We start from the raw sequence: 12,295 nt of genomic DNA on the forward strand, positions 1-12,295 counted from the left end.
TGATCAAAATAAACATCACAAAATAGTAGTTGAATAACCAAAATTAGGAGCTAACTTTTTTGTAGAAACTGGGTTCACCAAAATAAACTTTTATTTTCAGACTAAAGTAGAAATATACATGATAGGTATATGTAGGGCAAGTGACCCGGTTGTGGCCATCGACCCCTTAGTGGCCATTTGGGCCTTCAAATATTTATAACTAAGGCATGGACAAATAAATTACTCTGTGATGTACAGTATTTAAAATATTGCATATTGTAGACACTGATACCGTTGGCAGCTTTGATGTGTCAAACTTCAATTCGATGCAACACGTCATTCTTTTTAGTTGAGGGTGAAATTGTTAAGATCTTAACAAAAACGTTAAGGCGAGTGGGTGAGGATTTGGTTTTTATTTTTTAAATCTTTGCTTATTGTTTGGATGTTTATGTCAATACTACATGAAGAATATATTGTCTAAGTGAAACTAAAGTTATTTTGTCGCCATTTGTTTCTGAAGTGAGGTTATTTGAAGGTGGCCACTAATAGAGACACAATTATGAATTTCTCCATCTTTAGCCACATGGCTGGCCAAAACTGGTGTAGGTGCATAGACATCCCGCTTCTAGTCATTTATCGTAATTTGTTTATTATTTTTCCTTGGCTTTACATATCAACAAATACATATTTTTCATTTTCAGAGATGCAATAAATTGCCTTCACACATAGGGGAGGTCAGTTTACTTTGCAGCTTTTACCAACGTCATATACCTAAATGTTGATCTCTTTATTTGTAAGTTAAATTCAAGTGAGGTAATAATATTTCATATTTTCCAAACTAATTAAAGACCATTGTTTGTAAAATGTCCAATTTAATTAGGTAATAAATTTTGATTACTTTTATTGTATTTTTGATGGCCAGAACTGGCACAGCCAGATTCGTGCCATTTCTGGTCACGATCGACCAGAAATTGCACGAATCTGGCCAAAAATGGCACTAACTCCCTTTTTTTCTCTTTTTATAGTTATTTTTCTATTGGACGTTCTATAAAAAAAGGGTTTTCTTAGGCAAGGTTAATACATGTTAAATGACTTTTTACAAGAAATATGTTCGTGATGACAAAACCTATAAGTTAAGAAAGCCTCAAAGTCGACAAAATTCTTAAAGTGGCCAAAACCGGGTGACTTCCGATACTTGTTCGTATCAGTCACGAGAATTAGGGAATAATTTTTATTTCTGTTCTGACTGAGCCAAATTTTGGAGATCTTGAGTTTACTATTGGATCCCATGTGACCGTCGAAAGTTATTTGGATCAAAGGTCCAAAATTTCAAGTCGTCTAAAACTTGTTTGAAGCTTTAATCAAATGTTATAACTTTAACGCACACACGGGATCTAAGTATGTTGACTTTTGACGCTTTGTTAATGGTATACCCAATTTCTCCACCAAAATTTGGGTCTTCCCTGATTTTATTTATTTCAATTGTCTTCTTTGATTGACCAGATTCTTGCTACTTCCGGGCATATTACTTTAATATGCCTACCTACCTACCTACCTACCTTTATCTATACATATAATAAATCTGTAGAAGGGTCAATTCTGTACATTGAAAATATTGAAAAAATAAATAGCCGGGAGTGTTACTGGATCGATACCAAACCCAAATATGTGATTTTTTCTGTCTGTCTGTATGTTCAGGCATCACGTGAAAACTAACGGTTCGATTTCGATGAAACTTGGTATAATTATATCTTATTATCGTGGGCATAAAATAGGTTACTTTTTATCCTGGAAAAATACGTAGAAAGAAAATCTTTATTTTTCAGTTTTATTCTGCTCAACAGCAGTAGCTCAATAGAGGGATCTCCTTAATTATTATGGGCCTCGCCGTATTTGGGTCCAATAGATATTTATAAGATGTCATTGTCATAGTTACTCAAAATGGAGAAATAAAACTTCCACGCGAAGACCGACATCCGCGCGGACGGAGTCGCGGGCGGAAGCTAGTCTATCATAAAAAAAAAGTTTTAATTTTAAGTTCAAATGTAGGTAAATACTGATAAAAGTAGGTAGGTACTATAGGATATATATATATATATATATGTCGCAGCGCAGGGATATGATAAAAACAGGGATTTGGTCAAAACTCAGGAATTTGTCACGGAGGATGTCTAAATAACAACATGATTTTATCATTTCCCTAAACAAATCTGGTGATTTGACAAAAGATATTCACAAAAAACCGTTTTTAAGCGCCATTTTTTCAATATGGCGGCGCGAGCGGCGGTTGTACGAGGTGACAATGAAATGATATGAAATTCGAAAAGAGCATACCCAAATCTATAAATTAACCAATTTTCAAAACTCCCGGAAAACTTTCCAGGTAACCCCCTTTTTATATGTACCAAATGACTGGACTGAAATCCCTAAATTGATTCAGTGAAAATTGATAATGCTAGTGAAGTGACAGAACCGAATCGTTGCAAAACCGACTGCACATAGTCTTGTCTGCCCTACCCCTAGAGTGTAATTTAAAATCGCGTAGGTGCGGAGGGGCGAGGCGGCCCGCGGGCTGAGGAGCAAGCGCTCGCTACGAGCGAGCCGCCGCGCTGTGGCAGAGAAAATGCCGAAGCTACGGGGGTGAGCGAGAGCCATCTGTGACGATTAGCGCGCATGGGACCGCCGGACCCCCGCAGCACCGGAGCCGTGACAGAAACCATACATTGCATACTTGCTTGCACGCTGTATGCTTGTTTGCATGCAGCAAGCTTGCTCACGATTTATGCTTTTGTAAGATCTTCTATGGGTATCTTAAATTTTCATAGGTATATTGTTTTAGGAGTAATAATGAATAGTTGATTAACGAGGTATTTATTCATAATACCAAATGATCACCAAAATACATTCGTAGGTACATAGGTATCTCCAATTCAATTATGTTCAAAATATCCCTCTTATTTAGTGGAGGTCCTTAGTCCGGCAGTGGGCTGTCTGTCAGAGGCTTTAGATCAGGGGTGGCCAACTTATATGTACTCGCGATTGACTTTTTTTCTTAAAGTTCCTCGCCATCAACTTTTTTTCTAAAAGTTCCTCGCGGTCGACCTTTTATACAAAATATTTATGTGTAAGTACACATACTTTAGTACAAACATTTTGAAGGTTTTTTTTTAATTTCTGATCCGCGATCGAGCAAAAATGCTCTCGGGATCGACCGGTCGATCGCGATCGACCTGTTGACCACCCCTGCTATAGATGAGTCAGAGTAATTTTAATAAGTCATTGGTGGGCCGGAGACAGGTTAAGGCACCTGTTTCTCAAGCATGCCCGGTTCCCATCAAGGCGCGGCAAGCAATCTCTCGTACAACATACCTACAAAGAGGCTGTGCTACACAAACAAAGCTCATCTCCTCTCCGCATTAGCTTTGCAGTAAATCTTTTGTCTCTCCTCCTTTCCTCTTTGGTGGAAACCAAATCTGAATGAGGGTGCGGGTTCAAAACCTGGTAAGTAAGTGGTAAGTACCAACGTGATTTCGAGACAGGTAAGTTGGTACATACCTACCTACTTCCTAAGATTGTTTAGACACCATTGTCAAACGGTGTATGAAAGTAAATAAAGTTCTTGAGGACATGAAAAACATCTTTATACTGTCAAGTTATAATCTCAATTTGAAATAGCTAATCCACCTTTAGCATGCATCCAATCAGCATCCAATCCGCCTTTAGTGTTTAGTGTTCATTTCTTCTACGTGTAGGTAAAGAGATGTTGATTATGTTATCTTTTACCTACTTATCAATAGGTACCTAATTAAAATAGTAAAAAATTGGTACCTACTTACCTACATTAATAAATTAATGAAACTGACATAAATTATTAAGTATATATTTTTATATTAACTTAAAACTTAATAGATTCCTACTGGCGACAGTGTTTCATAATTTTAGAAGGCACAGCTCCTAAGATAATTAAATTTGTTACCACCAAGTTTGCTTTTGGTCATACGTTTCGATAGAATGTCGTGTCCAGGATAAAGACCAGAAACTTTTGTTGTAATTGATAACCTACTAAGTTTAGAGTCAACTTTTTTCAGTGACGAATTATTAACGTTTGGTGTGCCATTGGTCGGTGAGCTCGGTGAACTTGAGATTGTTGTCACTAAGTATTCCTGTTTATTATTGCCTGATTTTGTTCGATAGTGTTCATGGTAGCTCGCTTTGTACGAGCGATATATATCTATATGTTGAATTACGTTCATTAGCCCGCACTTTTTATATTTATCTTCCACAATTTCACGCTGTATACAATTCCAATAGTTATCACCATGCAATATTGTGGAGGTACCTATATCTTGTCTTAAGCGCAACATATCTGGGAGTTATATTGCTTTCTAATAATGAACCATCTTAACGGTGTCAGGTTTAGGAACAATATTTTTGTTTAGAATAAATCGGCAACAGAATTTTTTACATTGTAAGTCAAATTATTATAAAATTAAATTGACATTCTATATTTTTCTATGCGTGTATCTATCAAAATCTATAGATCTATAGTCTTTAGTTTTATCTCCTCTGCTTTAGTAAAAACTCATAATAGGGACCTGCTTATTTGCATTTAGGTAAGTAATGGGTGATTTTTTAAGCGGTATTTGTTTTGATTTTCAAAAAGAACACAATAATAATTAAAAAGTTGATGAACTCTTTATTGGAATCGATAGAACGATCAATATAATTTAATATTTAATGATGATTTCATCCAAATGCTGGCCGCGGCTCTGGTTTAGATGGCCCATTCGCAAGGCCCAACGACAATGGCCGAAACGTTACTGTGAATACCGTGTGATGATTGGCGATTTTTTTTTGGCCAAAATGCAAGAATTGGACATGCCTGACAAGTGGTTTCAACAAGACGGTGCCACATGCCACACGACACGCGAAACAATGAGAGCCGCCTTCGGTAAACAGTTTGGGCCCGTCAATTGGCCGCCTAGATCGTGTGATCTAACGCCTTTGGACTATTTCTTGTGGGGCCATGTTAACACTCATGTCTACAGGGATAAGCCAGCAACGATTGACGCACTGGGAGACAATATTGAAGCATTTATTCGTGATATACCGGCTGGTATGTTGGAGAGAGTGTGTCGTGCGATTAGGCCATCTAAACCGGAGCCGCGGCCAGCTTCTAGATGAAATCATCATTAAACATTAAATTATATTGATCGTTCTATCGATTCCAATAAAGATTTCATCAAGTTTTTCATTATTTTTGTGTTTTTTTGAAAATTAAAAAAATACCACTTAAAAATCACCCGTTAGTTTGTAAAGGCCTTCCTTACCATCAGTATTTTTTTGAAACTGTTATGCGTGGCGTTTGATAATACCCGGTGTCTAGCACTTGGCTACTTTACTAGACACTACGGGAGTACCTACATAATTCTATGATGTTGTGTTGCCATGGTGTCGCAACACAGTTTCTATTTCTCAAAAAATACAGGGTATGTACCTTCTTATAATAAAATGATGTATGTTTTACTTAGGTATCTATGTAAGCTTAAGACCGATTGAGGTGGAGGACCTCTGTGCCCCGTTTAGGGGACATAGGACTAAGTCAAGTAAGTCAGGTACTTATGTAGGCAAGTTATAAAATGTCTAGGTATATATCTAACATATATCTATATATGTATAACCGCTTGGTTCTGTCCGGAATGTGTCTGCCATGCTGAAAGGAAAGCCAAAGATGACAGCATTGTTTTAACCCAAGATTCCGATATGAATATTACGTACAGGAAAAAAGTTAATGAGATTCAAAGCGGTCCAAACCAAGTAGAATATCAAGAACTTACATTCGAGTGAGCAAATTACGGCTTGAGATGGAACTACTCAAAGAACAACTTAGTAAAGCTGTGGCTATTATTACTAACTACGAAAATAAGCTGACTGGTTATTCTTTTCAAATCGACCTCCTTAATGCCCAATTAAAGCAAAACAATTCATGTTCAGTTATTGTTGACCAGCAAAAACCATTCCGCGCTGCTGATGGCCACTCTAGTGTCATAATTCCCACTCAACAGCAATATCAGATCAGGTCTACACCCCCGCCAGCAGATACTCTTGGAGCAATAGGGACCACGCAACGATCCAAGAATAAAAAGCTCAAATCCAAGAAAGCCAACTTAAAAACACACAATTCCACTTCCATTTTTTTTTAAATGGTCTGACGTTTGGCCGCTATCTCGCCTGATGGTAAGTGATGATGCGGCCTACGATGGAGCACGTCTGCCCATAAGCAACCTATTCAATCGGACTTTGAAGACACCCAGGTTATACCCATCAGGAAACAGACTCCGACAAGGAGTTTCACTCCCTAGCAGTTCGAATAAGGAAGCCTGAAGCGAAGCGCTTCGTGCGAGTGGGTGGAATATCCATCATGAAACGGTGACGCCTCGCCACCGTTTCATGGTGTATATTCCACCACAAGACATGGTTCGATGATGGAAAGGACTAGGAGGAATCAAGTTGTGCAATTCCCCCACACAATCTCCGAAATGTATCTATAAAAAACGGAAAGGCTTGCAACCTTACGCCTGTGTTCGAGGCTTTGAAGCCGGGCCTCCACAAGCGCGTCATCATTGATGAGCTTCTTGGCACGCCTTTCGATGTGTTCAAGCGCATCCAGCTGGCATCGCCGCCGTCCCAAAGGTGAGAACAGTACTCTATACATGACCGAACTTGCGCTTGGTGTACCAAAACAACTGCTGAGCCCGTAGGCTCAGCAGTTGTTTTGGTGTGAAGTACCGTCTCATCTTCGAGAGGATACCCAACATCCTACCAGCCAGATGCGCCTTCGACTCTATATATGAGCCGAAGTTTAGCGTTGGCGATAGAGTTACGCCCAGAAGCTCAAGATGATCCGATATTGGAACGGATACATTTCGGAAAGTAGGAGCCAGCGGAAATTGACTCCGTTTGGTAGAGAATAGACACGCCTGAGTTTTGGTAGCGGTGAACTTGACCAAGTTGGCGTCACCCCAATCGGAGACCGCCTTCAAGGACGAGTTCAACAGTTCGACCATTGATTCTCTTAGAGATTGGATCTGTGTTCCGCTAGTCCGCGCATCGGACACATACCTTTCAACAACTGTGCTGTCATCTGCTTACCCAAAGATACCGGGCTTAAGCAGGTCGTTGATGTGCAGCAAAAAGAGCGTTGCTGAAAGTACTGACCCCTGAGTCGGGCGTTGATGCCAAATTGGTCAGACGAGCAGCCATCGATGACTACTCGAATTGACCGATCCCTCAGGAAGTCTGCAATCCATCTGCACAGATCAGCGGGAAGTCCATATGCAGGAAGCTTGCCGATAAGGCTGTCGTGCCATACCCTGTCAAAGGCCTTAGATATATCGAGCGAGACCGCTAATGCCTCCCCGTACTTCTCTATGGCCTCGCTCCAAATGTGAGTATACGCAAAAAGGTCCCCAGTAGATCGGTTGCGGCGAAACCCGTACTGCCGATCGCTGAGGAGGTCGTTACCTTCAAGGTATGCCAGGAGCCTGTTGTTAAGCACACGTTCCATACTCTTGCAGAGTATGGACGTGACCGAGATAGGTCGGTAATTATTAGGGTCGGCACGACTACCTTTTTTGGGCACAGGCTGCACATTGGCCAGCCTCCATGCAACCGGCACTTGACCTGTCTCCAAGGAAAGGCGAAACAGACGTGCCAGGATTGGAGATAACTCAGGCGCACAGGTTTTTAAAACCACGGCTGGGATTCCGTCGGGTCCAATGGCCTTGTTCACGTCGAGATCACGCAACGTTTTATATTACCTCCTTCTGTCGGATGCGAATTTTCCACATTTTCGTCTCGCAAACGCTTCAATCGCCTTGGCCAGAGACCAAAATGCTTTACTGCCCGATGGGTAGGAAGCCAGTTTGTTCCCTATTCGGCCAATGTGGTTGAACCGAGCCACCCACAATGCCTTTTTGCATGACTTAGCAGCTCGGTTGAAGGCTCTCTTCTGCTGAGGAATGTCGTCCACCTTACGGCGCCTGGCATCCGCCCATGCCAAGTTTGCCGCATGCTTTCGCGCCTCAGCACGTCCGCAGTCGGCATCAAACCATGGACTAGTGCCACCGAAAGATGCTGCGTCCGAGAACGGGATGTAGTATTCCATGCCCTGACGCAACACCCCCGCTACGGCATCCGCACAAGCTGACGGGTCACTGGATGAGAAGCAAACAGGCCGCCAAGGATAGGATGCAAAGAAAGATCGCATCCTATTCCAATCTGCTGACTTGTACCGCCACATCCGCCGAGATCCTCTGATTTCACCAGACAGTGGTCAGAGCTACCCAGGGGTGATGAAACTGACACTGAGTAGCTGTCTGGATTATGCTCCAGGGTAAAACCTGAGTAGTTTAGATAAGAAACGTCGGACGGACATCTGATCTGGGTCTCCGAGAGAAACAAGAGCGTAGGGTTCTCGGTCTCGAGGTGGTGATGGACCGCATTGATATTTGAGTGCAAGCTTCGAATATTTGAGAGGTGCACTTTGAGGGAGAGAGTGTGCAGCCGCTGTTGTACCCTTTTCTTTGCTCTTCGTTTCATGTTAGGAGTGTGAGGTTGCTGAGAGGATGGCAGTGAAATGTTCCTCCACACAGGCGACCCCAGACGCGCACTGCAGTTAGCTACATCATTTGGAGGCCAGCCTGGAGACTGCGGGGACGCCTGAACCCCTCCATAAATATCCATTGGGCCCTCTCGTTAGGTCGCCAACCGGCACGATGGCGTGTCCATGGGATTTTTCGCTAGATGGTGGGGCAGCCTTTCACGTGTGGCTAGCACGCTAATTGGGCCCCCAACTATATGCGGTCGGCCAGTGCTGCACCGTGTCTCGGATCCCGCTACCCTCCGCGACTGGCCACCCGATGAAGCCACACCAGCGCGCGCCAGACCAGTCTACCCATAGTGGAACAAACATATCGACCCATTCTTTCATCATACGGCGTCACCGAGCATCGTGGCGGAACACGGCTAGGCCGCTTAGTGACACGGTTTTGCTCGGTGGGTGGTCAAAATGCCGTCGGCCGAAGCCTACCACCAAAGTGTCACCTGGTTAGCACCACCCAGAGGCCACGTGTAGGGGTTCATTTTTTGGGTGCTCTCCTAGAGACGAGGGTGACTCAGCCTCCAAAAAGCCTCTAAAACCAACGACCACACTCCTAATGTCAATATTCAAAAGTCAACTGGCGACGACCACCCCTCCACCTCTTTTAATGACCCCGCTGCTGCCTATGACCACATAGCTGTCGATGTCGATAGACGCACCGGTACTATTTCATCAAACGATCAAAACTGGACGGAAGTTAAGAAAAACAAAATCCGGCAATCTGCATCACTTTGTGGTATCGCTGGGCCCAATATCATTACCTTAAGAGCAGTTGAACCGCGTAAATACTTGCACACACATGGAATATGGAGTCAAGCGCATACGAGATTCGCGACTACCTCCAACAATTGTGCCCTACTGGTACATGCACGGTCAACGAACTGCGGACCCGGGGAAGTTACAATTCATTCAAGATAGGTGTACCTGTTATGCATTATGAAAAATGCTTTTCCGTAGTTGTATGGCCGGTTAACGCCAGAATAAAACCATGGATTAATTCTAACTATAACAACTCGAAACGTACCAGAAACCATAAAGTGTCAACAGGGGTTCAACCGATTCAACCGATACTCCAGACATTTCGTGCCTAAACTGCCTCACAACAATTATAAAAACATTGAGGTTCTGTATCAAAATGTCCGTGGTCTCAAAACCAAATTATCGACTTGGAGGACAAACTTGGTACAGCTAGAGCACAATTAAGTTGCCGTAACAGAAAGCTTTCTCTATGCCTCTATCGAAGATGGGGAGCTTTCAATGAGTGATTGGAGTGTGATGCGACGTGACCGTGGAACTCCGTGTGGCGGAGTGATGATCACTGCGCGTGCAAACATCGTGCCGTCGCCGTGATCTCGAAACGGAGAGTGGCGAGGACTTGTGGGTGACGTTCTGTTCACGTATGTCGTTTATATTAAACCTAGTGCCAGTGATGATGAGTACATGAGATGGTTTTGTAAAGTGGAAGAGTTTATAAACACTTTAAAAGGTTTTGTTATAATTTTAGATTTAAATTTGAATAGTGTATCGTTGAGTATTAAGAATTATTATTGTTACTTTTTATCATTTTGTGGTCTGAATGAGAGAAATGTTGTGAAGAATATGCACGGAGGAATGTTAGATGTTGTTTTGGTTCGGGAGAGCATTGGCACATCAGACATAGTCGTTACTGCAACTGAGGGTATAGTACCGCTTGATGCATACCATCCAGCATTAAACATTCAGGTAAGAGTCTCTTCAGGTAATTGTTCGGAATCAATTGAACTTAGTAATTTAGTAATTATATTAGTTATATAATTATAATAGTAATTTAAATCATTCTAGTAATTTAGACAGCCTTAAGGATTGGAACTTCAGCAAATGTGATTTCGAGCATTTGTATTTATTATTCTCTAAGCAGAATATTTGGGATGAGGTGTTGCTAACTAAAGATGTAAAAGAAGCTACTCTCAAGTTTTACAATGTTATTTATGACCTTTTTGACATGTGCGTGCCTAAAATACGAAGAGGAAGGTCGGCAAATAGGCGTTATCCCGTAGGTGCGTGTAGTATTCAGGTGAATACTACACACACCCGTAGTATACCTATATCCATGTGTTTACATATAACATTTTATTGTATTTACCTTTTTATAGTGTATTTATCTTATTTACAGATTTATTTTCTTCAGGATTTTGTGCTTCACATAAAAAGAAGGTAAAGAGGTATTCTTCATTTTATACTATATAATCAATTATCTGCGACGGATAGTACCTAGAGACAGGAAGGTAAGTCGTTCAATGTGTGCAGTATTTTCCTGTTTTTACTTTCAACAAAAATAAAACCTTGAGGATGAATCAACCACTCGAACGATCAATACGAGAAGAGGGCTAGGTTCTTTAGATAAACGATGATCCTTGAAAGGAATTCGTAAAACGGAAGAAAGAATTTTTCCTATAGAAAATAACGATTCTTTTCATTTCGATGGAAAGTTTAAACGAGATATAAAAGCGTTTTTCTATAGGTGTTGCCCTACTGCTTTATCCTACAACATTACGCTTTTAATCCTCGAAGGGTTAAGCAGAGGTGCACATAGTGCAATATATTATTATGTATTTACAATGAACATGCACGTTGCACTCCACTGTACTCAATAATATACCCAGCTGCGGATCAATTAGCGTAGTTATGTTTATCGGGACACCGGCTCAAAAAGCAGGAGTAGGAACGGGGTGGTTTTTAGTCAGTAGGAGTCTGGCACTCCCTCTCGGCTTGCCCAAGGCGGGAGAAGTCATTGAATGATTTTCTCCTCTTTAAAAATAATCCCGGGAATGGAACCGGAGACCACTATGTTTGGCGGTCACACTTGCAAGTTACCCCTCGACTTCTCCCGCCCGAAAGGGAGTGTCAGACTCTTACTGACTCAAAACCACCTTGTTACTACTCCTACTCTTTTAGCCGGAGCCTCGAAATCCCTTCAGGTCTTCCACAGCTTCGAATCGGATGAATTAAAACAAATAGATACGTGTTTCAGGAATTTTGGTTTTACTAAATAATGGTTGAATAATTAATTTGTTGTGTATAATCAACTTCCACGCGAGCAAAGCCCTGGAAAACAGCTAGTACCTATCTAATATTTTATATAATACACTTTCCAATTACGGTAAACGACAACTATTGAACGTCTCTTCATCAAATAAACATGTAGGTAAGGTATAGTTCAACCTTTACAGCCCGGCTATAGCGCCAAAAATTTGTTGAAGGAATTAGAATTTTAACGCACAGAATTATTTACGAAGCCGATTTGTTAGATTTAGTATTTAATGAACAGATTAATCAGCAATGTGAGATAGATACTGAGATAAAGGAGATGTGTACCTATATTATACCGAATGTAAGTATTTGGCAGCAAATAAGACAGCGTCCGTTTTAAGTATCAAAATGAAATATTTTTTCTTCTTGGTGCACAAAGTTTGATCCGCGTGTACTGAATAATTCATATTTGCTTCGCCAAATAGCGCTATGTTCAAGTAAGAAAACCAAATTAGGTTCTTAGAGGTTTCTTGTTCTGACTTATGAGTATTAATAATGAAAATATAGGTAAGTAGATCTACTGCTGACCGTTGTTGCAAAATTGATAGCGAAAATATTATAGGTGCAATGAACAAAAACGGCATC

This window comes from Spodoptera frugiperda, chromosome 25, assembly GCF_023101765.2.
Source record: "Spodoptera frugiperda isolate SF20-4 chromosome 25, AGI-APGP_CSIRO_Sfru_2.0, whole genome shotgun sequence".
Lineage (NCBI taxonomy): Eukaryota > Metazoa > Arthropoda > Insecta > Lepidoptera > Noctuidae > Spodoptera > Spodoptera frugiperda.